Source organism: Varroa destructor, unplaced genomic scaffold, assembly GCF_002443255.2.
Source record: "Varroa destructor unplaced genomic scaffold, Vdes_3.0 BEIS01000001.1, whole genome shotgun sequence".
Lineage (NCBI taxonomy): Eukaryota > Metazoa > Arthropoda > Arachnida > Mesostigmata > Varroidae > Varroa > Varroa destructor.
Window position 1 is genome coordinate 25,778,956 of NW_019211454.1, and position 22,561 is coordinate 25,801,516.

General features: G+C 46.7%; 1 protein-coding gene and 1 long non-coding RNA gene across 2 annotated transcripts in view; one reads left to right on the top strand and one right to left on the bottom strand.

The window, feature by feature from the left end:
• LOC147758436 (uncharacterized) overlaps positions 1–22,561 on the bottom strand; it is a 73,576-nt gene that overhangs the window by 13,719 nt on the left and 37,296 nt on the right. The window lies entirely within an intron of this gene.
• The window catches only part of LOC111249520 (uncharacterized), a 158,549-nt gene that overhangs the window by 13,591 nt on the left and 122,397 nt on the right, over positions 1–22,561 (top strand). The gene's annotated exons all lie outside the window — the stretch shown is intronic.

A 22,561-nucleotide genomic window follows, 5' to 3' on the forward strand; every position in this document is an offset into this window, starting at 1 on the left:
GCTCACAAGGATTGACCGGCGTTGTTATTGTTCCTGCTGCTGTTGGCAAGTTTAGTAACCAGGCCGTCCAGTTTAAGACTCGGTAGAGACAGTCGTAGTTGTCTAATACCTTGCTTAGTCTGTCGCAATGCCGCTGTCAGCCGATGAAGCACAATTACTCCGTTCAAGCGATCGAGAAAACAGGAACAGCCGATACTGCTGCTATTGATGCTGATGGTAATCTTGTGACGTGAGCAGAAGGATCTACTAACTGGTCGTTGTTGCGATAATGGCAGCGGCGGCGGTACTGGCTCGTTGAGTATAGCTTGGCAGAATAACAGACCGAGCGTGGATATACACGCGAGAGCAAAAGCGCGCGCGTGAAGTACCAGAAAGGAAATGATAGAGCCAATGATAGGCGAATACATGAGAAGAAGAACGAATGGCGGCCACGACATTAGAGGTTAAAAAAAAAAGTAGGGACGTCATGATAGATTAGCAATCGCCGGTTAGGTTTAGAAACTGATGTTACTGCTGGTGCATCCGAGCGGCCCTGTTAGTTGTAATGTGCTCTACTGCAGGCACGAAATGTGGCAGGCGGTTATGCCTGCCAGGTCATCGGCCAGGAGTCAAGGTTGTGAGCGCCGCATCCTTTAGCCATTAACAGCAACGGCATCATCCACTGGCCAGTTGCCACGGGTGGCCATTTGGCCCCAGCGTCCGATCTGTGCAACGGTAACGCACATTGTATGGACCGTGTTAGCGGCTAGAACGGAAAGACAGCGAACATGTTTCAGAGATGTGTGCTGCCTCATCGAACGAGTTTAGAGAAAACGCTCACATGCGTAACTCACACTGTCCGCAACGTTGGTACAATGACATAAACGAAACCATCGGCTCTGAGAACAATGCCCGACGGGTCACTTATTAGGGCGTTTGTTGAGCATCGGTCAATTGAGGCAAATCAAGATTGGACGCTTGCTAAAAGTTTTTCGCAGATGTTCCTCGGTCGTCAATATACGAACGTACCCTACTGATACCAGAGCTCTGATCATCTCTATAAGAAGAGACAGAATGTTATAACATACCTATATACATTTAGCGGAATATAATTAACGTTTCGACGTCATAGTCTTCTATATTTCTATATATATATATATGGAAAGATCTATATTCCTTATTTGAACTGGATTCTTTTATGATCCACCTCCAGAAGCATTATTGACTAATCAAACCTTACATCGAGGCTAGGAAGACAGTCTGGGAATACAGCAGCAAAGACCCGTAGTGCCAGTTTGGCTTAACTGGATAGGTCGTTTGTTCTGCTTGTCTCTTTGATTTGGGGGTATCACGCGGAATCTCTCCACTCGTTCTTTCGCTAGTGGCTATTTCTACAGTCGTCCGGTCGGCACGCTTCCAGAGGCCTCTCAGGGGTGCCTCAGATGACCAAGGACAGAAAGCACGCTAGACAACCCTTGCATAACCCGTTACTTGAGCTCCAACCCATCAGGCCCTTTGAGATTCAGAGAAGATAATCCCATTGACAGGCAAAGCTGCTACAATGGAGGAACACCCACGCTTAGAGGCGGATATCCGTGACTACTGCGCGCAGAGCTGCTCTAACCGTAACCGTGGCACTAATGTTAGTTACCCTTTTCCTGTGGAAATAGCCGAAATACTATAATGCCGCTTACTGCTTGTTCCAGAAGATCATTTGTGCATAGTGTCTCCCCGCACTACTGCTAGCCAAGCGTGTGGTATATCTTTAACCATATATACGATAAGAAAGATTTGCGTGGCCAGGTCAAAGCACGTCAAGGATCATCTTCCAGCACCCCCTTCCCCCACCCACCTCTATATTTCGATGTCTTTGGCGATGAGGGTTTTAAGTTTTGACCAGGGTCTTGGTCCAAATACTGTCTAACTAACATCGCCAGCAATTCCCACCATAATGACAAAAAGAACAAGTTTTATTTGCCATTTTTCCTGAGCGATTGAAACTTTCGCTGTTATTGCTAGCTTAACACTGCTACGTTCATTTCTAATGTATCTGCTGTTCTCCTTTAGAGCTTAACGTGCTCTGTAGTATTTCAGAAGGTGAAAGTGGTCGAATTTTTAAACAAAATCCCTGTATACCTATGCAACCCCCACTTATTCCCCGGCCCTTTACACTCCACCCCTCTAGGACGGCTAGCCAGTAGTACATTTCGTCCTCTGGCACGCGAGTTCGGCGCCATACAGCGAGGTCCAGTGAAGTTCGATTCGTCACTGGCTTGTCTACCGGATCTTTTCATGTCCGACCCCGGCATGGGCATGGATATCCGCTCGACTCGGCACCAGCCCGAAGCTCTAGCGCTACAGAGAGAGAGAGTAACGATAGCGCTGCTGGTAGTTATTGTGCGAGCGAGTGAACGATCGACGAGGCAGATCTGCTCATGTATCGCTCCTTCCCTCCCTCATCATCATCCACCGTCCATCGGGGGAACCGCACTCAGCGCTGCGCCATGGTCCCCGCTGAGGTCCAGGTGACATGCTGACCTCGAAACACTGACCTAGCCCTATAACGGACCGGTCAGAGGCCTCAGTCTATGCACCTCGCTGGCCCACTGGTACTCGTTGCAGTCCTCGTCGTAGCAGTAGTAGCTGTTGTAGCCACTCCGGCTTCCAGTTTGGCTTGAAGCGCTCGCCTGTCTCGGCTCAGCTTCTTTGGCCGTTGTCGCTGCTGCTATTGCTTCTGCAGCCGTACTGCCTTGTTATCTAGCGGCATAGCTAGTAAGCAAATTGATAATACAGTTGGTGCATATAGTAGCCTGGCTGCAGCGCTCAAATGAGCAACCATGCAAGAAACTGCTGGGGTTGTTATGGCGTCTGCAACGACAGCGGCAGGCACGAACGCTCATAGCTTTGCTGTGCGCATATAGTCTGCCTTGCGGTCTCCTATACTTGTCAGTACGGTGTAATTCTGTATGATATCCCAAATACGCAGTCAAGATATTCAACGTCGTTAGTCGACCCACAGCATGGCCAGACAGGCGTCGTCAGCCAGAAAACGAATATCGACGTACAGTCCCGTTCCAGTGATGTCCGATCGACGGGAACGTCTCAAAATCAGGCAGGTTCGAAGCTTAGGCCCTTCGTATACTATCTGCGGGTACGTCTGTTACTATGACGCATTTTCTCTTCGAACTTGTTTGTTGGTATTTTTCATATTTGTGTGGTTCATGCGGTAACCTGGTTTTAGGTTCAGGCGTGCGTCCTTCCTTGTAAACGCCGGTGATGTCTTGAGGCGCAAACAGGCCTCATCGCTCCATCCGGTCGAAATCATTTAGCTGGCACGCACGCGCACACACACCCACCAAGATTCAGAGGGACACACATGAGCATCGTGTATATATGGCTATCCGCATGTGGGCATCACGTTAATGTATATGCATATCGGTCATAAATAAGCGTTTGTGCTAATAATAAAGTAAGCCACGAGCAATATTTATGTGCAATATTTGCGGCCGCTGTCTAAACATGAACGGGCTTTCGGTATTACAAAGTGAATGAACCGATGAAAGATCCAATATGACTTCATCGCGGACCGCTTCGTCTCTCGGTTGACCCACAGGGAAGGATTAGGCTCTACAAATTAATCTATTTTGACGTATGCATACAACGAGTAACCACTAGCGACTGCCAGTCGCGCATTAGCTCACTCTCGCCATTGCTGAACTGCTTACCGCGACAGTGGCATCCTCACCGCCAACTGACCACTGGAATTCACTACATTCGCTAAAAGGCGATCCTTTCGCGATTCCTCCACGCGTCTGTGCATGTATTCAATCGTTGGCTACGGGCGTGATTTGGTGTGGTTTTTTTTGCGTAAACTATTATTCCGTTTGATGGCTGTTGGCTGGGTCATTTCGACTGATTCGGATGATCTCATGCGTTCTTTGCCGATCAGAAGCTGGGCAACCGCAATATGCCTCTATGTGTTCGTGTGTTTGTATTCAGAGGGCTTCAAAGCAGGCATCTGGTCTGATACATATTGGTCGGCCATTGTTCTCGGTCTACTGTACACTCCCGATTTCGCCCGTTCGTCCTTTGTGCTTTCTTGTGCCTCTGCTGATGCGTCGTATGTTACAAGTATGTGGAAGACAAACTATACCTCTACCGCTATATAGCAGGGCGGGCACGCGAGCGTTGCCCTCAGGGCTTTCTTCCGCTAACTGCTGTTTTGTTGATAGGTTTTCAAAATGGGGTTAAGACGCAGACTAACTCGAATCTGTGAAGCTTGTCTAAGGCAATTTCTTGTTCTAGCAACTAGCTGACCGTCCCGTTACTTCTAACTGGAACTTCTACCTGCTTTTCATTCAAATTTGGCCGCTCACAGTTCCGCGACCTAGCAGCACTGGCTTGATTTTTCGATCATTTAATCGTCGTTGTTGACGTTGTCAACACATTGCTATCACGAGCATCATGATCCGATGCCGATAGAGCGAGTTCCGGTGCTTCCGGTGCGCGGTCAACCGCCGGGTCCAATCTTTGCTGACCGCCTCGAGTCCCATCGGCAGCGCCGACAACACCAGCGACTTTCCTGCCGCTGTCTTTATTGTTTGGTTGCTCGGCTGGCTGGCTGCGATCCTGGCTGACCGGAGGCGGAACCTATACCGTTACCCTGGCCGGAGCTGGCCTTTCCGCTGTCCGTTTCTCACACGCATCTCTATGACTTAAACGAGACCCACAATGATTTAGTCAACTCTCAAGTTTTCAGGGAGTAATCCCCTAGTAGGGCCGTCTTATTTTCATTGTAACGGCGTCGTTGCGCCACATTTTAGCCGTCGCTCTCCCAAGGTGCCAAATAACGAGGAGGAATGGTGAAAGTTCTGCTGTTTCTTCTGCGTCGTGTTCCTGCGATTATAGCCATCGAATTTGCGACAGCTCGATTTTTAGGAACACTTTTTTGCGTTGTCAGCCGAACCGGAGATATGACACTCACGCTTTACTTGTCCGTGTCATCGTTGATGTACTCTACGCATGCATCGATCAGACTGCTGCGATTCGACTGAACTCGAAGGATGTCCGATAGAGATTTGATGATCGACTACCGAGATCGTCTGTACAACGAGCCGCTGCAACAGTTCTGACTTCATATTTGAGGGCTCGACACTTAATTTAGTATGCGCAAAACGGCGAAAGTTTTCCGAGAAAGAAAAAAAACATGGTTGCTTTAGATCGAGAGCGCCGATTAATACATTTTGAAGTCCTTCGATATTCAAAAATATTGCAAATCGTGTGCTAGAACGCGATCGGTCACGTATAAATTATAGGATTATATTGTCCCGCTGGCTTTGCAATGGCTCGACATAGATAATTTTCGATATTATTCTGTCACAAGTGTTGTCACACAACAGTGTGACGTCTATTCATTACAACGAGCAGTGAATCGACGACACGTTGTTGCTCGCCAGTATTGTAACATAGTCCAATGCACAACAGCAATAGATTCATACTAAATTAATGATGACGTTGATAAAGCCAACAAAGAAAAATTCGAAATACTTCTGGACAACGAAATACCCTTCGCTGTACACTGACACGTACGACAATAGTTAGCCACATGAGACTATTTTCATGTCCGATTTATCTTTACTGAGCACACGCGACCTTTTAGGAGAAAGGATTAGGCAGTTGTCCTATTTCTCTCCTAGTAAAAGGATCTCGCGATCAGTTTATAAGACTGATCACCTCAAGACAATTGCCGATATGTGAATCAAGATCGAGATAATAGCTATTTAACGCGACGTATGGTCAGCATATTAATGTTATCTGTTTTTTTTTTTTAGATAATTCACATCACGGGTTCCACCTGTAATGACATCGCCCAATCCATTAGCTTATTTTTCTTTAATATATAATAGTCGGTTCTTTTAGCTGCCCTGTGTTACTACATGACGCATAATATCTGTGAAGGTACACTCAGTTGAACATCGTTTCATTTAGGCGCCACTGCCGCGTCCTTCGTACTAGGTATGCTGATATATTTATTATATAGCTATTAAATTGTTCGCCCCCCCGAGTAATTAAGTTATCGAAAGCTTTGGCTAAGTTAACCGCGCCGTCAGAAGCCGCGTAAACAGGACACGGTAATAGAAGTATCGTCGGGGCCGATTTGTCCGTGGCGGAGACTGGTAGTAACTGTAGATGTCCTGTGTCGAAGTGCGTTGAGCCGTACGAATGACCACAAGTTCGCTTTTTCTAGTCGATCAACATTGTATGGACGATCCGCTTGAGCAATGCTCAGACGAAGGTTTTTGCAGTACATCCGCCGGAAGGTCCCGTTAGAAGGCTGGACTTCCGACTGCAATTGTAACAGCGACATATTCGAACAACGAGACGAGTATGAACTCGACACGCCGAACCCGAAGCGAACGATGATAATCAAAGTATAGAATATATATATTACTGGTAGTAACACCCGCAAGAACCGATCACCAGTCGCAGTGGCCTACTCTCGATTGATCGTTGTTATACGAGTTCGATGAACTATCAATCCTGCTCGCGTGCATTAGCACTGTTTTTCATGATGACCGGCAGTAGTGATGGCCGGCAGTGATACTCATCGACAAGGAAACGCGGACTTTTCTCATTCGAAGAAAACTGTGCATTGACTAAATCGTTGAAAAAATACATTGTTGCAATGTTTCTCTAGGCATACTAGGCATATTATTGTTTGCGTACACTGATACGAGAAGGCCTTATGTCAGACAAGGATCTAACGGCTCGTAATAGGGGTAATAGTATATACTATTAACTCCTGTCGTAGTAGCAGCGGTAACAATCTGCCGCTGTTTGAAGCAATGTTTAAGGGAAGCTCTGGGCTTGAAATGCGACACATTTATTTTCGAAAGCAACGTAAGAACACATAGTTATACAATAATACGACCAGAATAATGTAGCTGCATGGTTATAGTTATTACTTACCGTGAGTGAACACTACTAAGAAACAGCGTTAAGTGAACTAAATAATAAGCTAGCCCACCGATAATAAAACAAGAATTACCTGTTCGTTAGACGTATGTTTAAGTTCTTCTTGTTAAGGATAAAAGGGTGACTCACTTGACCGGAAAAAAAACGTCAGATTGCCTAGCAGGTTGGCTATTTGCTAGCCGTACGAGACCGGTGTTAACCTATCCAAAGGTTCTCAGCGACGACCGCTGCTGCTGTGATTGCAGTGGCTAGCTTAAGGTCGTTCCTACGGAACCAGGAAGCCAAAAATAGAAACTATCCATGTGTCAAGTTGGATGTCTGTTTACCTAGTTTCAGACTGTACGCTACACGAGTGGATGGCAAAACACGGCCGTTCGTTGTCATGAAGGTCGAGAAGTTTGAGACGCCCGAGAAAGAGGAAATAACCGCGGTTGGCCATTATTCTTTTTCGTTCTGACTCAGGCACTTTTCGTATCGCTCTCCTCTTTACGCGTTCGCTGAGCAAAGAAGACGATGACAACGACAAAGAAGCGGCCACACGGAGCTGCAAGGGCGTCCCATCATTGACGGCGATATCTGATTATCGATCCGGATCATTGTACACTTCACTTCCATAAGTCCCATTCTCACCTCAACAAAACAACTTGCTCAAGGTTTCGTACTAGATTCACCTTGAGAGTCATGTCTGCTTCTATCGCCTGTTGAGGAAATGGTGGGGTGATATGTGAACTCAGTGGCTAGCCAATAGTTACTTCGAATAACAGCTCACAACGAGCAATCCGTCCGCAGGCCACGAGAAGCAGCTTAGCAATTCGTGCGCCATGTTGACTTACTTATGAATACTACTTCAGCTGCAGATTCGTGGGGAACAAAAACACATTTCACAGGCCTGCCGCCGATATAAGCTTGTACATGATAGAATATAGAATTTGCGGCCGAAATTTTTCGGCATGCTGCACTGCCTTGAAGGCACTGTGACTTTTGAATTGTCTCCTTCAAACGATGACCTCGAAGTCTTCTCAGGTCCGAATGTTTCGTTTGTTATTTGAACTTGATTCGGTTTCATATTTCGAATGTAAATTCATTTTAAATGAGTGTTGTCCATTAATAATCCTCAATGACCTCGACTGTGCTACCTGGCTAACGAGACGCCGTCGTCGGATCCGTCCGGCATTGCTCGATCACATCGCATACTTCACTCACTTAGTTACACATGTGCGCCGTTCCGGCGAGCACAATCTCGTCCAGCGGAACCTCCCATTGCTGTCTGTGTTTTTCTGCCTTGTCTGCTACGGACGTTTCGACCGGTAGTCCGTCGTCCTCAAGTCCAAAGCGCCTGCTCTCGTGTACCACAGCCCGGAACCCGGAACGCGACCTTCAGAAACATCCAGACACGACATGATTAGCGAGCCGGTCAGATGCAGTTCACTGAAGTACAATACGTCATGGGATGGGTACCACTGCGCTTGAGCGGCTCTCGTCATCGGAATAACGAGCGCGTTATCCTTCCCTGCTACGAAGCAATGCACTTATCATCTCTCGCATCCATTCAGGCAGATTCCGTCTATTGTCCTAGCGTCGAAAAACGAACGAAGTAGAAATTGACAAATACAGTTACGTACGCGAGCACAAATCTCGTATGAGACAAAACGTAATAACATCGACTAATGAGTAAATAAAAGCTCGCGCTGCCCAACTGTCTTGGTCTACGACACTTTTAGATTTACATAGTCCAATTCGGACTTCAATAGCGGTGGGTGCTGCTGAATTTAGCAATCAAAAATAGGCGTCGCACTTCCACGTATTTTTTGCACAGAACACCAGCGGTTAATACGCTGATTATTTTCAGTGCAGTGAGGGTCCGTGTTTACAGTCTGTACGTGGCGTGGTGGATAGCGTCAATAACAAAAAAGAAAACACTATTGCAAAAACCCAGAATTAACTGTTTGTTAAGGTCTACTTGTTTGTGGATTGTAAATTTGAATGGCTGCAGATTTATGTTATAAGGACCTGTTCTAAATTTGGCAGAATGGAGCCGAGCCACCGATGTGACTTACTTAATTTTCTTAATTTCAATCTACATTAATTGCATTGCAGTTAGGAAAATTAAATTTCTTATGAGGAAATTATTCTTATTGAGAGAAAAATTTTACCTTTATGTAATGACATACTCCCATCAGGGAGCTACACCGAGGTGTGGTCGTCTGCTGAAACCAGCCGATTTCACAACATATCCTAAACAACTTCAACTACTTCCCGCCCATATAACAGAGCCTGTTATATGCTTCTTAACTCTGGCGAAAAGAGGATGATCTCGAGGTCTGAGGTGAATCCTTGCCTCGTCAGAGCTATAGCTAATAAAGAACGACTTATAGAAGCTGATTCGAATGGGAACCGCGTCCTTTAAAGTGTTCTATCAAATACCTATTAACTGGTTAATATGCAGCCATCCCATGTATCTGTTGTAATGTGTACGTGGAAACAACGTACGTATTCTAGAGAAGTGCCACATCTGCTTCAAATGCTCCTCTGGAGGGTATAGGGTCGAAGAATCGTCCACGTCGTTCATTGCATATATATCCAAGCATGAGTGGCAGAAATTTAGCGAAAGCTACATAGCCAAACACTCATAGAAACATCTATTATATGCGAAAGTTGCTGATTTCTACTGGTTGTAATACCAGCGTATGTAACGAGGTGAGTGAGTGAGCAAGCGACGGAAAGAGGTAAAAAAAACAGGCAGAATGCATTGTTATTTCGGATAAACAGTGTGAACCCTTTACTGGTGTTTGAGGTGCCCCCGGTTGTGTCATATCCTCTTGGCTCGTGTTTTCGCATAAGTGATCCAACCATGTATCGCATCGTCATTCGATTCGATCGACAGCGATGCACTGTGATGTTTCCCGTGCGCACCGGTGAACACTTCGAGTACCAATCGAAACGAAAAAAACCGCTCAAATTTTCGTGGTGAAAATTTGGTCTGCTCGAAGGCGCGGCTGCGGAAGCGACACGCCACAAATGGCAGTAACAGTGGCCGGGGCCATCGAATCATCGCCGAGGTGTTCATTTGTAAAGGAAATTCTTCGAAGTGCTCAAGGTGCTTCCTAGTAACATAATACGTGAAGCAAAGGGTTTGTTCGACTTTCGAGGCTCGAATTTGAAGAGAGATTCATTGCCTGCAAACGAGCTGCAAACGTTTTTATGCTCTAGCTTTTGCTTAGTGCTGTTACTCTCTGTCGACTCCAGCTAGGACAACGGCGACATCGGCATTGATGGCCAAAAATCGATGCGTATTCAACTAGTCGCGAGCCTACGACAATCGAGCAACCCAATGGGTTCACGGTAGCAATCCCGCCCAAGGTTGTTGCGGCGTGTTCGTGGAACTTGTACTTCGCAGTCCTCTCCGCCTTGTCTCGACGACGGCCACACGCAGCAGCAGAAGTAGAAGCAGTCTGTAACAGTAATAGCACGACTCTGCTAGACAACTGCCGCTGCTGCTTCTGCTTGTGCTGGTTGTCGATTTTTGTCCTTAAAAATTGCCTCCAAGCTGGAGGCTTATTTTTCTCGGCTTTTCAAGAGCTTTTCTTTTTCGTTTTCCGGCTGCTGCTGCTGCTGCTGCTGCTACCGGCGATATTTAGACATACCCCTCAAAGAGGCGAATAGGCATTGGTGACACCGGGAGTACTTGAGTTACATAAGTAAAGGGGTTGTGTTGTGTAACCGGGAAATATGGCTGGTTCCCAAACCTTTTGCAGATCATTCCTTCTAATTTTTGTTTTCTTCATCGTGCCTACCTAATGCTGACGTACTGTGTCAAAATGTCGGTATAACACACACGCTGCCGAGGTATGCTGTGCTTTGCTATTTTGTTGCAGTGTGATCTAACAAGGTTTAAACAAAAGGAGAGTTGACCTCGACCTGCCGCAGGCCAGACTCCTTCCTGGAGTAGCGAAGCGCAGCGGCAGCTCAGAGTGCCAAGCAGTAGTTACTTTATCTTGTTGTTTCAGCCCAGCCGTTCAGTAACCCCTTCTCCTTTCATCCAAGTGGGACAGCTTAAGCGAACGGCCTTCAAGGGTAAGCGACGTTTGACGCAGGCAGCGGGTAGTGTAGATGTTGGTGCTGATCGCTTGCCTGTGTGCCTGTCCGTTGTTGTTGGCGTTGCCTTTGTTTTTGGGGAGAGGGCTGTGACGGCCGTGGCTTTTCTTCTCACGGCACAGTGAACCAAGCAAATCGAAGCCAATGTCAAGCCGTCCTGTCTTCCGCCTAGCAGTGACTGCACAAGTGAGCGGTGTCCTGGGGTCGCCGGTGAGTGAGATGCTGCTTCACCATATCCGACGTTAAGCCCAGGAATGCTGATTCTGTCCTAGTCCCGATTGTCCAGACGCCTAGTCCATATATTCTCTATTTCTTGTTGTTACCATCCAGTTTTACTGCTAGCAACACGCAGCTCAACGCAGAACGCCGCTGCCTAGATGAGCTGCCCTGTCAGAATAACATGTACGCCGTCGCCTAATCTCATGCCCTCTAGACGCCCAAGGACATTGGTAGAAGCCACCCTTTCTATCTCGTCTGCTTTGCTAACCTTGCCATTTGTAGCCTCGCTAAGCTTGTATTACAGTGCCATGGCCACCCGTCCACGCAGCCAACTGCAAGAGGTTCATCTATGCTCCTGCTTTTTCTCCCTATATTGGGCCCAGTCTCTGCACCGCTACCGGCTACGTGCCAACTTCCTAGAATTCGATAAAAGCGACTGGGCCACATCTTCAATGTCATTACTACACGACCTCTGCGTTTCTTGTCCCTTTCTTCCGCTTTCCCTCGGTACCTCCATTTCCTGAGCCAATGCCAAAGACAATGCAAGTTTGATGTGAACGGACGGGTTTAGAGGTGGACGGAACGCCTTTCGCAAGTTGTCAGGTCGTCTCCATTGTGCGCGTGCGTGCAAGTGTGTGCGGGCGATAGTAGTAGAAAAGAAGGCCACCAACAGGACGAATAGGTGAACGGTGCTACCAAGTAGCAGAAGCAGTAGTAGCCCTATGCGGGCAACGGCAAAGCCAGATACTGCTGCGGTTGCTGTAGCAAAAGTTCGCTTTAGCTGGTAGTTGTAGCTTTGTCCTCGGAGTAGTGGCAGCGAGAAGGACACCTGGGTAAAGTAGGCAGGAGGTGTGCAGAATGATAGTGGCGACCGCATTTCCTTAATTTCCTGCTGCTGGTGCCTTTTCTGCAACGGTGGCCGCAACGGCTTCTGTGCATGCTTTTGCGAATTATTCCCCAACTACTTTGATCGGCCTCCGCCCTTTTCTCTGCGCTGTCTCTTTTTTCCCTTCATTCTTGCTTCTTCTCGTTCTAGTCGATTCTTCGTTTTCCTGGAAGCTCTTTCTTCCTTCCTGGGTATCGTCATCCGGTCCTGTGGTGATTCAGCAGGAACTTTCTGTATGTCGGAGCGAACAAAACCTTTCGCTTTTAGCCTAGGAAAGCCGCTGATACTATCCTTTCTGTGTGACAGAGGGTACAGTAGTAGCGGGCACGGCGGCAGCGGTGGTGACGATGGCGGCAATAGAAGCCGCAGCTGAAACCAAAAGAAGGCCAAGACTTGAGCGAAGAACTGGGAAAACCACAGACGGACTAGAAAGTAGGTTATTAGGTAGTGACTGGCAATTCTTGGCTACCGGGAACTAGCCCAAAGGGGATGCTTATTTCCGGAACAGTCTCCTTCCCTTTCGCCTAGGCGATACCCGCTCCCACAGCAAGTCAAGGTCATAGGTCCGTCCGAAAAGATGCCGTTGAAATTCTAGAGCCTACCCAAGGTCCATTACCCAGCCGACAGGAGAACCGTTCCCATCATACCATCGTCTCCCCCGGCTCCTCAGTAATTATGGTGACAACGGCCAGAACCAACAGTTGTCAACGGCACCACTCGCTTTTAAGTTAGACGTTACGAAACGCGCCCTATACAACACAAGGATCGAGCAGCAGCTAACAGAGGTGCCCGGAAACCTAAACATGAGCTGTAGGTGTATGTGTATGTTATTATACTTTTGCGATCAGATCAATTCCGTCACCTAAATGGATAGAACGATGAAGGGAACAAACGAATTACATACATTAAACAGATCTGTTCGGTCTTTCTTCCACACTCTCACACAGACACCGACATGCAAAGGTCACCACATACTATCATCATCAACACCATTTATCGTTATTGCCTAAAGCCATAAACGGTCATATCGATGGCTAACTTAGCTGCTTTGCTATTATAAAAGGAGCGCGTTCATAAAAATACAGTTGTTCATCTTACGTAGTAACAGGTGTCGTAAATAAGCACAGACGCCGGTCGGCATGCGTTGACTTGGTGCGCTGATCCGAGCACATGCTGACAGGACACGCAGACACGTATACACAAGTACAGCTACACTTAGGCCTACTGACTGACCAACAAATCGGGGGACATCCGGGGTATAACGTGCGAATTCCACCCCGAGAATGTACACAGGGGAAGAAACATGTTGTCTTAGTAGTCAAACCGGGCAAAAGGATAGAGATGCATATATATATAGCCTCATATCATGAACATTTGGTAACGATTGCTATACGTAGAGAGTTGGCCACACGCGCCGTCTTCGGATACGTGGAATAATGGAGCCAGTGGCAATAGCAGTCACCTCAGCGTTAGGTGAACTCTCTATCAGCCCTACTCTATTTATTCTCGCCTCACAGCACTACCGCTCTCGCTTGACTCCCGCTTAGTTCCCATTCGGGCTCATTTCGCTGGCTGATCCTTTTGTTGTTGTTGTTTCCGCTGCCACTGCCGCTGACGAAAGTTGCTACAGTATGTATGCCCCATCGATTAAGTAACAGCCTGAACCGGTAGTAGCATCGGCGACAGGCAACTGCGACAAGAAGAACAAGAACTGCTGCTAGCGCGGCAGCAGCCGAAAGCCGGACGGGACGCAACAACGGTTAGACAGTCTGGGAAGTAGGAGGAATGTATGAGGTATACATCGATATAAGGACGTCACGAGGAGTCGACCTGGATGTGGTAAGAAGGCTAGCATGTGTACGTGCGTATGTTGGGAGAGGTGTAGGGGTGTCAGCAGATACCTATCAGGGGTTGAGTTGGCCTGGCGACAGCGTCATCCTGCGGCTGGTTGGTGTCTGTAGGGTTATCGCTGTAGTCGCACTGCAGTGTAGCATAATGTACAGGGAATAAAAAGTTACAGAGTGTAGACAGACGCGCACGGTTCTTCGACTTACGCCGTGTTTTGAGTGCGGTGCCCACGGCAGCAGTAGCAGTGTGCCAGACAGACGGGCAGGGAGCGGCGATGGGGCGAAGCCTCCTACCCCAAAGGACCACGCTAACCTTGAATACACGCGCCGATGTCTTCTCTCCGTCACGCTGCCGACAGCAATCGAGTCAGCCACCCGAACAACGCAAATACGGCAGAGACATAGCCTGCTGCTGTTGTTGACTGCCATGCAACCAGCCAGTCGGTCGGTCGGTCGGCCGGCCTGGCTGTTCCCTACTCCTCATCGCCGCCTGCTGTTGGCCTGCTCAGCGCTGTTCTCCTAGGCAGTCAGCCAGCCCTACCCTTACCCACCAGACATTGACTCCACGCGACTGGCAGAAATACGACCATTCTACTAAATCCCCCAACCAACTCAGGCCATTTTAGCTGGCTAAAGGCAGCCCGTATGTCCACCAAATGGACGGGCAGACGAACGATCGGTTGGTGGGTCTGACAGTTATCCCAGCGGAGACCCTAAGTGGACTGTACCTTCCCCCTGTTTACCGATGCTGCTACCCACGAAGTTGTACCCGTTCAGTGACCCCCACAGCAGCATCGTCTCCCGTCGACACCCGTCGTCTCCCCAGCTGGTGACTGCTCATATTAAGGGGAGAGGGGCGTAGATGAGTACATCTGCCTAAGAAAGAATGGCACGGATCGAAAGCTATAAGGCCAAGCCGATTAATCTCCTTCCGCATGTGTCACTTCCTCCCTCAGCTGAGTCACATGCTTGACGTAGGGATCTAGGTGGCGTAAGCGATATAGGCAACGGGGTATGGACACACAGAGACAAGTGTTGGTATCTTCAATTAAAGAAAATTCATAAATTTTCGTTGACAACGTATACAGACGTGTAAAGTAATGCAGTATCTAGCTTTTCGATCACAACTATAACAACAATCAACAGCTAAATGACTTTCTCATGAAATTGTTACTTTATTTTTATGTGTATAGATGTAATGCATTTACGTAGATGTAAAATCAGGTAAATCGACAATATATCATATCAAGGTACGTTATAATTTAGCGCGCGATCTCTATCTTTTATGTGCGGTATTGTTTCATGTTTCGTTCAGAGCACCTAAACAGAATCGGACATTGAAATCCTGACTTTTTTTTCTAATGAGTTGCTTATAAGACTGTACCTAGATAAAAACATATCAACAAAATGTTTTGTACATGTTACAAGTGCCCTTTTTTTTGTTTGTTTGCTGACTTTGACCACAGATTCGGTTTGGGATTTAAACCACTGACCCAATCATTCTCAATGCGCAAACAACTCATTAACAGCAACGGTGTGTCAGGCAATATTGGTAGGCAATATAAACTTGTTGACGCGTTTCTCATATTCACTATACACATACAGCAAATTAAGGTCTGGACTTATACCAGGCCAAAGCTACCGAGAATTCGAAGGCGCTAAATGGCCAAAAAGCTTAAAAAGGTGAAAAAGGATACTGAATGTCTTCAGAACTTTTACGCTTATCTGGATGATCTAATAGCAATTGATATTCCCTAAAACAGTCGTTTCATCCGTATATTAGAAATGGTTTCTTTAAGTCGTAGGTTTTGATTAATTTCGAGCTTTTCAAAGCTAAACCCCACTGAGTATTTTTTGATTTGTCTCAAAAAGGCATTGCTTGATTTTTTGAAAACCCGCCTAAAAACTAGCAATAGTCTGTCAATTTCGGGCAAAGGACACTGCTATCGTCACCGAAAGCATTAAGGACAATCAAATAAGATCCATTAGTGGTAGCAACGATATTTGGCCTATTTTATTTGTGGCCGTTGTAGTATAGCGACTATAGTTTAACGACAACTGCAGCAGTACGGCTTCGTCCCCAGCTTGAAGAGGCGGAGACGAAAATTGTGATAGAATAATACGAGCACTACTAATATTAACTGGTTCTGGGGGCAGCAAAAGCAGTTTTAAGCTGCCATCGTCCGTGCCACCCTCGATATAGCCGCTTCTCCCCGGTTGTGCCGTCAACAGGAAGTGCAGGAGGAGGGTAGGCGGATTTGTGCGGTACGACACATGTCCTGTCTGAACGGCCTTGGCCCTTCAAGGCCGCTTCACCAGCGTGGAGCCACCACCCACTACTACCCTAGCATTGTCCAACTCACTATCGTGTCAGTACACTGGACATTCACTCTGTATAACCTTTGCCCTTTCATGGCAGAGAACGAGGGCAAACCGAAGCAAATGCGCGGGCGAAGGGGCGGAAGCAAATAAGCAAGCAGACGCACAGCCGCCCTATCCCCACCTGGCGGAGCTCATCGCCAAGATCCGCTCATAGTTTGCTCCAATTTTATTCGACTCTTCGACAACAAGGCCGAGGACGACCGAAGTACTACGAGTCAGACAGCCCCATTTACCAAGGACGTTTCAACGGCTCGTCGCTGGATCGAAATATACGGACAACGTATGAGTCGACGTGTCGAGGCAAACCCTAAGAAAGCCTTAGGGATGTCTGCTTGAGAATATTCAGTACATTCTAACGCTCCGCCTTCACGACCGCTATGCACGAAGCGCCATTTACGCACGCCACCCTTGTGATCAAATTGCAGCTGTTGCTAGACGGTCTGTAGCTGGTGACGATGCACGGGTAAGGTTACTAGCATTTGGCCATAATAGCATCTAGACTACGTTTGTATTGATTCAGTAAGATAATGTTTGATTGCCCGTGCAGATATACGTCACAGAACAAAACAACAACCGTACTTCAGCAGGTGTTCGGCCATTTTTTATTGACCTTTCGCTTGAGAAATGCAATGTGACTTTCGTATTGATAAACATAGCCCTCTCTAAAACCTAAGTCCAGACATAAATAGCCTGCCAGAGATCTCTAATTGCTATCATCGTTATTATTATGCTGCTATATATTTTAATATGGATAATTTGCAACGTTGTATGAAGATACGACGCAACAACAATAACAGATGACGCATTATAGATACTTACTAAAAAAAAGGTCAAAAAGATATATTCATTCCGATCTGGTCTTGCAGCAAAAAGCGTATCTTGCCTGCACAACATGCAATTTTCATCTCATTCATAGTATATATATATATATAATAAACTAATTCTTCGAGTGTATATACAAATATGTATATTCTAATACATTTTTCTTTAAGCTTATTGTTTTGCTCTTGACGAAGCCGTTCTTCTAAAGATCGCAACCCGCATGTAGTCTTCTAATAAATCATATTAAAAAGTAGCCTTTCTGATAGCCATATAATGTTCATTTTGTGGATACCATAAAATTTATTGCCCGCAAACGAGTGTTGTTCGATTCGAGACTGCCTCTCTCGCACTTTTTAGAGCTTAAGAGTGACACGATAGGACTATAGCTAAGTTACGGTGCTGCCTAGACCGAGGTGTCACCGTCAAGAAGAGCGGCGTGCCGTGTGCAAGCATCACCGTTGCGCGTATGGCCTCGATGCTGCCGCCGTCGCTGCTACTACTTTGTGCGTGTGAGAATAAATGATGCAAGCTAGCCAGTAGATTAGGGCGGTAAAACGTGTCATTCTTCATTTCAGATATATGAAGCACGTATGTAGACAGATAGACAGGCAAACAGGCAGAGTTTCCAAACGTGATCTGGTTGATCGGCGGCCGGCCGGTTAGCTTTAAGAGCGACAACAAGCGCTGCTTGATGAGCTACAGGTCTGGGGCTCGTTCTCTTTACTATTGGAGCAACGATAGGACTTAGCGCCAGTTCAGCTCGGTGCTGCGTATGAAACGATGAGGCCTTTCCTTCGTGTCGTTGCGTATCTCAGTCGCAAGAGACAATAACAGAACTTCGAGACAGAGAGGTGAAGATCAGGCGCGATTTTCAGAGATCGAGAAGACCCACCGACCGCTGCTCCTACCACTATGCACCGACCAGCTATGACCGGCGATTGGCACATGCCGCCTCCGGCCAATTCGAATGTCTAAGCGATGGCCACATTAGCCTCTGATGAGCAGACCACAAAATATCACTTTACGCTATCACTGTCGCTTATGCACATTGTCGTGTGCACTCTCTTTTTTTTCTGGTTAGCGTGTGTCCGTCCTAGGCACGCCCAGATCAGCTTTGAGTTGTGTTTAACTTGCTTAACGTTCTGTGTCTTGTCGTAAGCTGCTGTTCTATATATCTGTGTGCAGTCTTCTATTGGTTTCTCGGCGGGGCACAGAAAGGCCAGAAAACCCTTTTACCTCCTTTGGGAACAGCTGTCGCCGGCAGCAGATGCAGCAGCTCATGAAGCCGCGTTTCCAACAGTGACAACACAGTCTACTATGATAGCTAACGTCGGTAACAACAGCGAAAACGACACTTCCACGCCCAGAGTGAACTTTTCTAGTATGGTAGCTTAATTTCCAGCTGTTTCCTGTTTTTATCTGCTGCTGCTGCTGCTGCTGCTACTCTTGTCGTGAATGACAAGCGACGCGTGCCTGGGGTCCGTCGTTTAGGTCGTTTGCCAAGAAAATGCCTTGCCTCCTTTCCTCACCTTTTTTGCGACTCTGCGTTACGCTATTGCAAACCGCAGTCCAATAGGAGCCTGATGCATTACTTATGTGTGATACGATGCCCGAGACATTGACGACAATGCTGTTCGTGACTGGTGACTATTTGTGCCGAAGCTGGCGACGCCGTCACCTCGGCGAAGCTGCTTGTAGCCTCCTGATTGTTTGCATGTTTCTTGCCTGTCTCTCTGACCAGCGGCCACCTCGTCTAGGTTTTTTCTATACGACGCAGATGAGCCGAAACGAGTGGAGACAGACAGATAGTAGAGACATGGTTTTTTGTCGGGAGACAGTACCCAGCAAGCGCCAAAGCTGTAATCGCGGCAGCGGTAACAACCGCAGTCTTCATACATGCCGCTGTCATTTACCCATATAAAATATATTGTCGACTTTTCAGCGACCCCGTTCTGAGTACTTTCTCAGTAGCAGCAGCAGCCATCGCCGCCGTTGGTGCCGCGGCCAATAGTGAAACGATGAGGCAAGGCAATGTAAAGGTGACGGCGGCCGGCGATATAAACGCCAACTGCAACGCCGACAACATTATCACCATCATTTGTTATTCTTTATCCGCTGCAGCGCGTTTTGACCGTTCTGATTTCTCGTTAAGTTGCTTGTTGCCATCGTTGGGGGGAGAGGGGAGGGGATGAAGGTAAAAAAACTGAAAGCTTCGGCGTAGAAACATATATATAGAGAGTTCAACAAGGAAGACTCGGAAGAGTTAGCGAGAGCTAAGAGGGCAAGACAAAAGAGCTTCCTAATTGATTGTAGAATAGTTCGAAGAAACAGCACATAATTATCGGCGTGATGTTTGTATACATATGTTCTTAAAGGAAGTATAAATCAAGATGAGTTTACAGGGAAATACACAATCCGTTATCGAAAAAAAAGCCGTCTACTTAGTTACCAGAGACCCATCGCCTCGACGATACCCGTATGTAATGCCACCTTTTCTTTGCAATGTATGATATTTACACACCGGACTGGTTCCTTTTTACAAAGGATTCAAGGTCTTTTTAATCGCATAAATCGTTTTATCGTTAAAATACGTTAAAGCGGCAGTCCTATTCTTACAGGTAAGTACCCTGTGTTCGTTACTAATCAATGACATAAAGGCAGCTAAAAATTACGCATGTGGTCGAGTTTGATCGAAAATAGCTTCGCACCCGCACTAGATATTGATATTCGGGTTGTCAAAGCTGCTCCCCTGTGCTTTCTAATGATGTCACGACATGTCGATAGAGGAGCATCTACAGACTTCAGGAAGGAGGGCACTCCTTGCTTGAAATACTATATTTCTGAGTTGCGAGAAGCTTGTGATTTCCTATTTGGTCCTGACACACTTTTGACATAATGCCGCACACTTTAGATCGGATCCAAGTTCGATGAGTTTCCAGATCATGGCAAAAACTCAACACCGATAGCTGAGAGCAGCTCAGGAGAACACTTTGCCATACGAGATGATGAGCCGCTATGCATCGACACTTAGTTTCCACCCGAAAGTCACTCTCGTACCTAGGATAGCATTTTCGTCTGCTTTTCCACACTGCTTTGTGCTTTTTTGTAATCCCGTTGAATAATAAACGTAAAGTCCCGGTACCGCAGAGAAAAATCACGACTCGCTCGGATGTTTGACTTCCTAAATTACACAGGATTCGCAGGATCTTTCGCCAAAACATATGTAGACGTACTGAGCGTAATTATCCAAAATTAAGAAAATGCTATTGATCTGTCTCACTTTGAAATTATTTTACCCATTTGGAGTGCGCATGTGCGTGTAAAGAGTTTATTCGAGGTTTTCTGATTGCTCATGACAGCTATAAACGACTATCTTAAACATGGCGTTGGAGAATCCTTATGGATATAGGGATAAACTGCACAGGAACGTGTTTACACTGTTGAAAAACCGCTACAGACAGGGAATAATCCTCTTTCCTCGCTGTGTTATACATCGTTTCCAATCTCTGATACAGAAATTCCGTCCTCTACCTTTAGGCTACATTGTCTGCTGGACATTCCCACTCAGTTTTTCGTGCGCTGTCGCTTTTTTGTATTGAGTCTGGCTATTACGATCGTTGCTTTGCAGCGAGGTCTGCTCGTAATTCTATCAAGAGTTCACATATGGCCGGCAAGGCACAAACCACAATTGAAGCTCACTTCGAAATTATCTGCGGGTGCAACCATATTATCATTGGAGAGGGTGATAATTGCTAGTATCATCTGGCTCTTTCCATAAAAACAAAAAGACGAAACCGAACCCTCGAATTTCCCTACGTTTTGGAGGTTTCGGATAGCCATTGCGTTACCCGTCTCCTTTTTTCCAAAGCTTCTTAAAAATACTCTTAGAAAGCAGAAGGACGCAGCTTTACATAAAAGCCACATGAATATGAAATTCGTTTAGGGTGTGGGGATACTTTCGATTAAACTCGACGATGTGTAAAATTTTATTAGGTAGCCTTATTAGGTTAGTGAATATGTATATATTCGCCACCCTAGGCAGGTGACGTAAGACAAAGTGAAGCTTGCTTAAGCGCAATACATGCGAGTGAAGAGAAGTGAATTGTTTCTCTTCTTATCTATCATTTCCTAATCTCCCATTATTCAAGATAACGCCTGGTCGCTCGGGGCGCTGCCGTTGTTGCTGCCGATAGGTGGGCGGGATGCCATTTGCGTCGATTATAGACAAACTGGCAGAAGCAGCATCTGTAGAAGCAAAGCCGCTTTGTTGCCTACATTGTGTAGAACGGTTACACGTCGAGTGCAGTGCGGTCAAACATTGTGTGTCCTGCTAGCCTTTCCTGGCTATCCGCCTTGCACGTAGTACGTCTATGAAAAAAATTGGGCTTGAAGCCTGCAGACGGCGTTCGCAGCCTTTGACGCGAACACATCTACTGCGCTAATGGCAGCCCTCCGTCTCTCTGGTCACGAGCACTTCACCAACCCGCAAGCTACGAAATATAGTTTTCCTTATTTTGCCGTAGCCTTATTCTTCTTTTTATTTTCACCAACATTGCTACTTCTGTATCGTAGAAAGCGAAAATAGTAGTCAGCAATGGTGGTGCAGAGGGATGATCGGCAGTAAGACGGTCAGCAGCTCCGGACGCTGAAAACAGCGCAGCGCTGACGGATGGAACAGCCGATCAAACACATGGCTACAATATCTTCGAGCTTTGAAAGCGTCGCAGGAGGTTATGTTGTTACTGTCATTGTCTCAACCCTGTTCTCCTGTCAGTGTCCGCTGTCTGTACTTCATCAGTAGTAACGCTTCGTCACGCTTTCGCTGCCGCTGGGAATAAACTCGCGATGTTGGCTGACTGTCTGGCTGGCAACCTTTACTGTCTGTCTGGATGTCCTTCCCTGGCCATCTCGCAAAGCCAGTATTATCTAATTAACAAGAAAATGCCAAAACAGTATTGAAGAACTACTGCAAGCATTTCTTCTATTGTGTTGAAAAGGAAAATGCATAGGGGCCAAATTGCGGGGTAAATGGTGTTTTACTATTGAGCCATGAATAGCCGCTAACCACAAACAAGTTTCGATTCTATTGGGAACTGCAATAAGCTGCTGCAGTAGAAAAAGCTCGAGAATCAATATCAGTTCCAATAGTAGAGAAAGACGTCGCGACTCAAGTCGTCGACACTGTTATTCGGTGCTAAGACGACCTCGGACGCTAACTTTGTTCGTTCTGACCACCGCTTTTGGCGGACGAGCGCCGTCGTTTAGGTGTTGCCTAGTGGGGCCGTTTGAACAAATCGAACGAACGCGCAATTTTTCATCATGGCCTGCGATGACGTCCCTTGGGGAGACTTCCGCA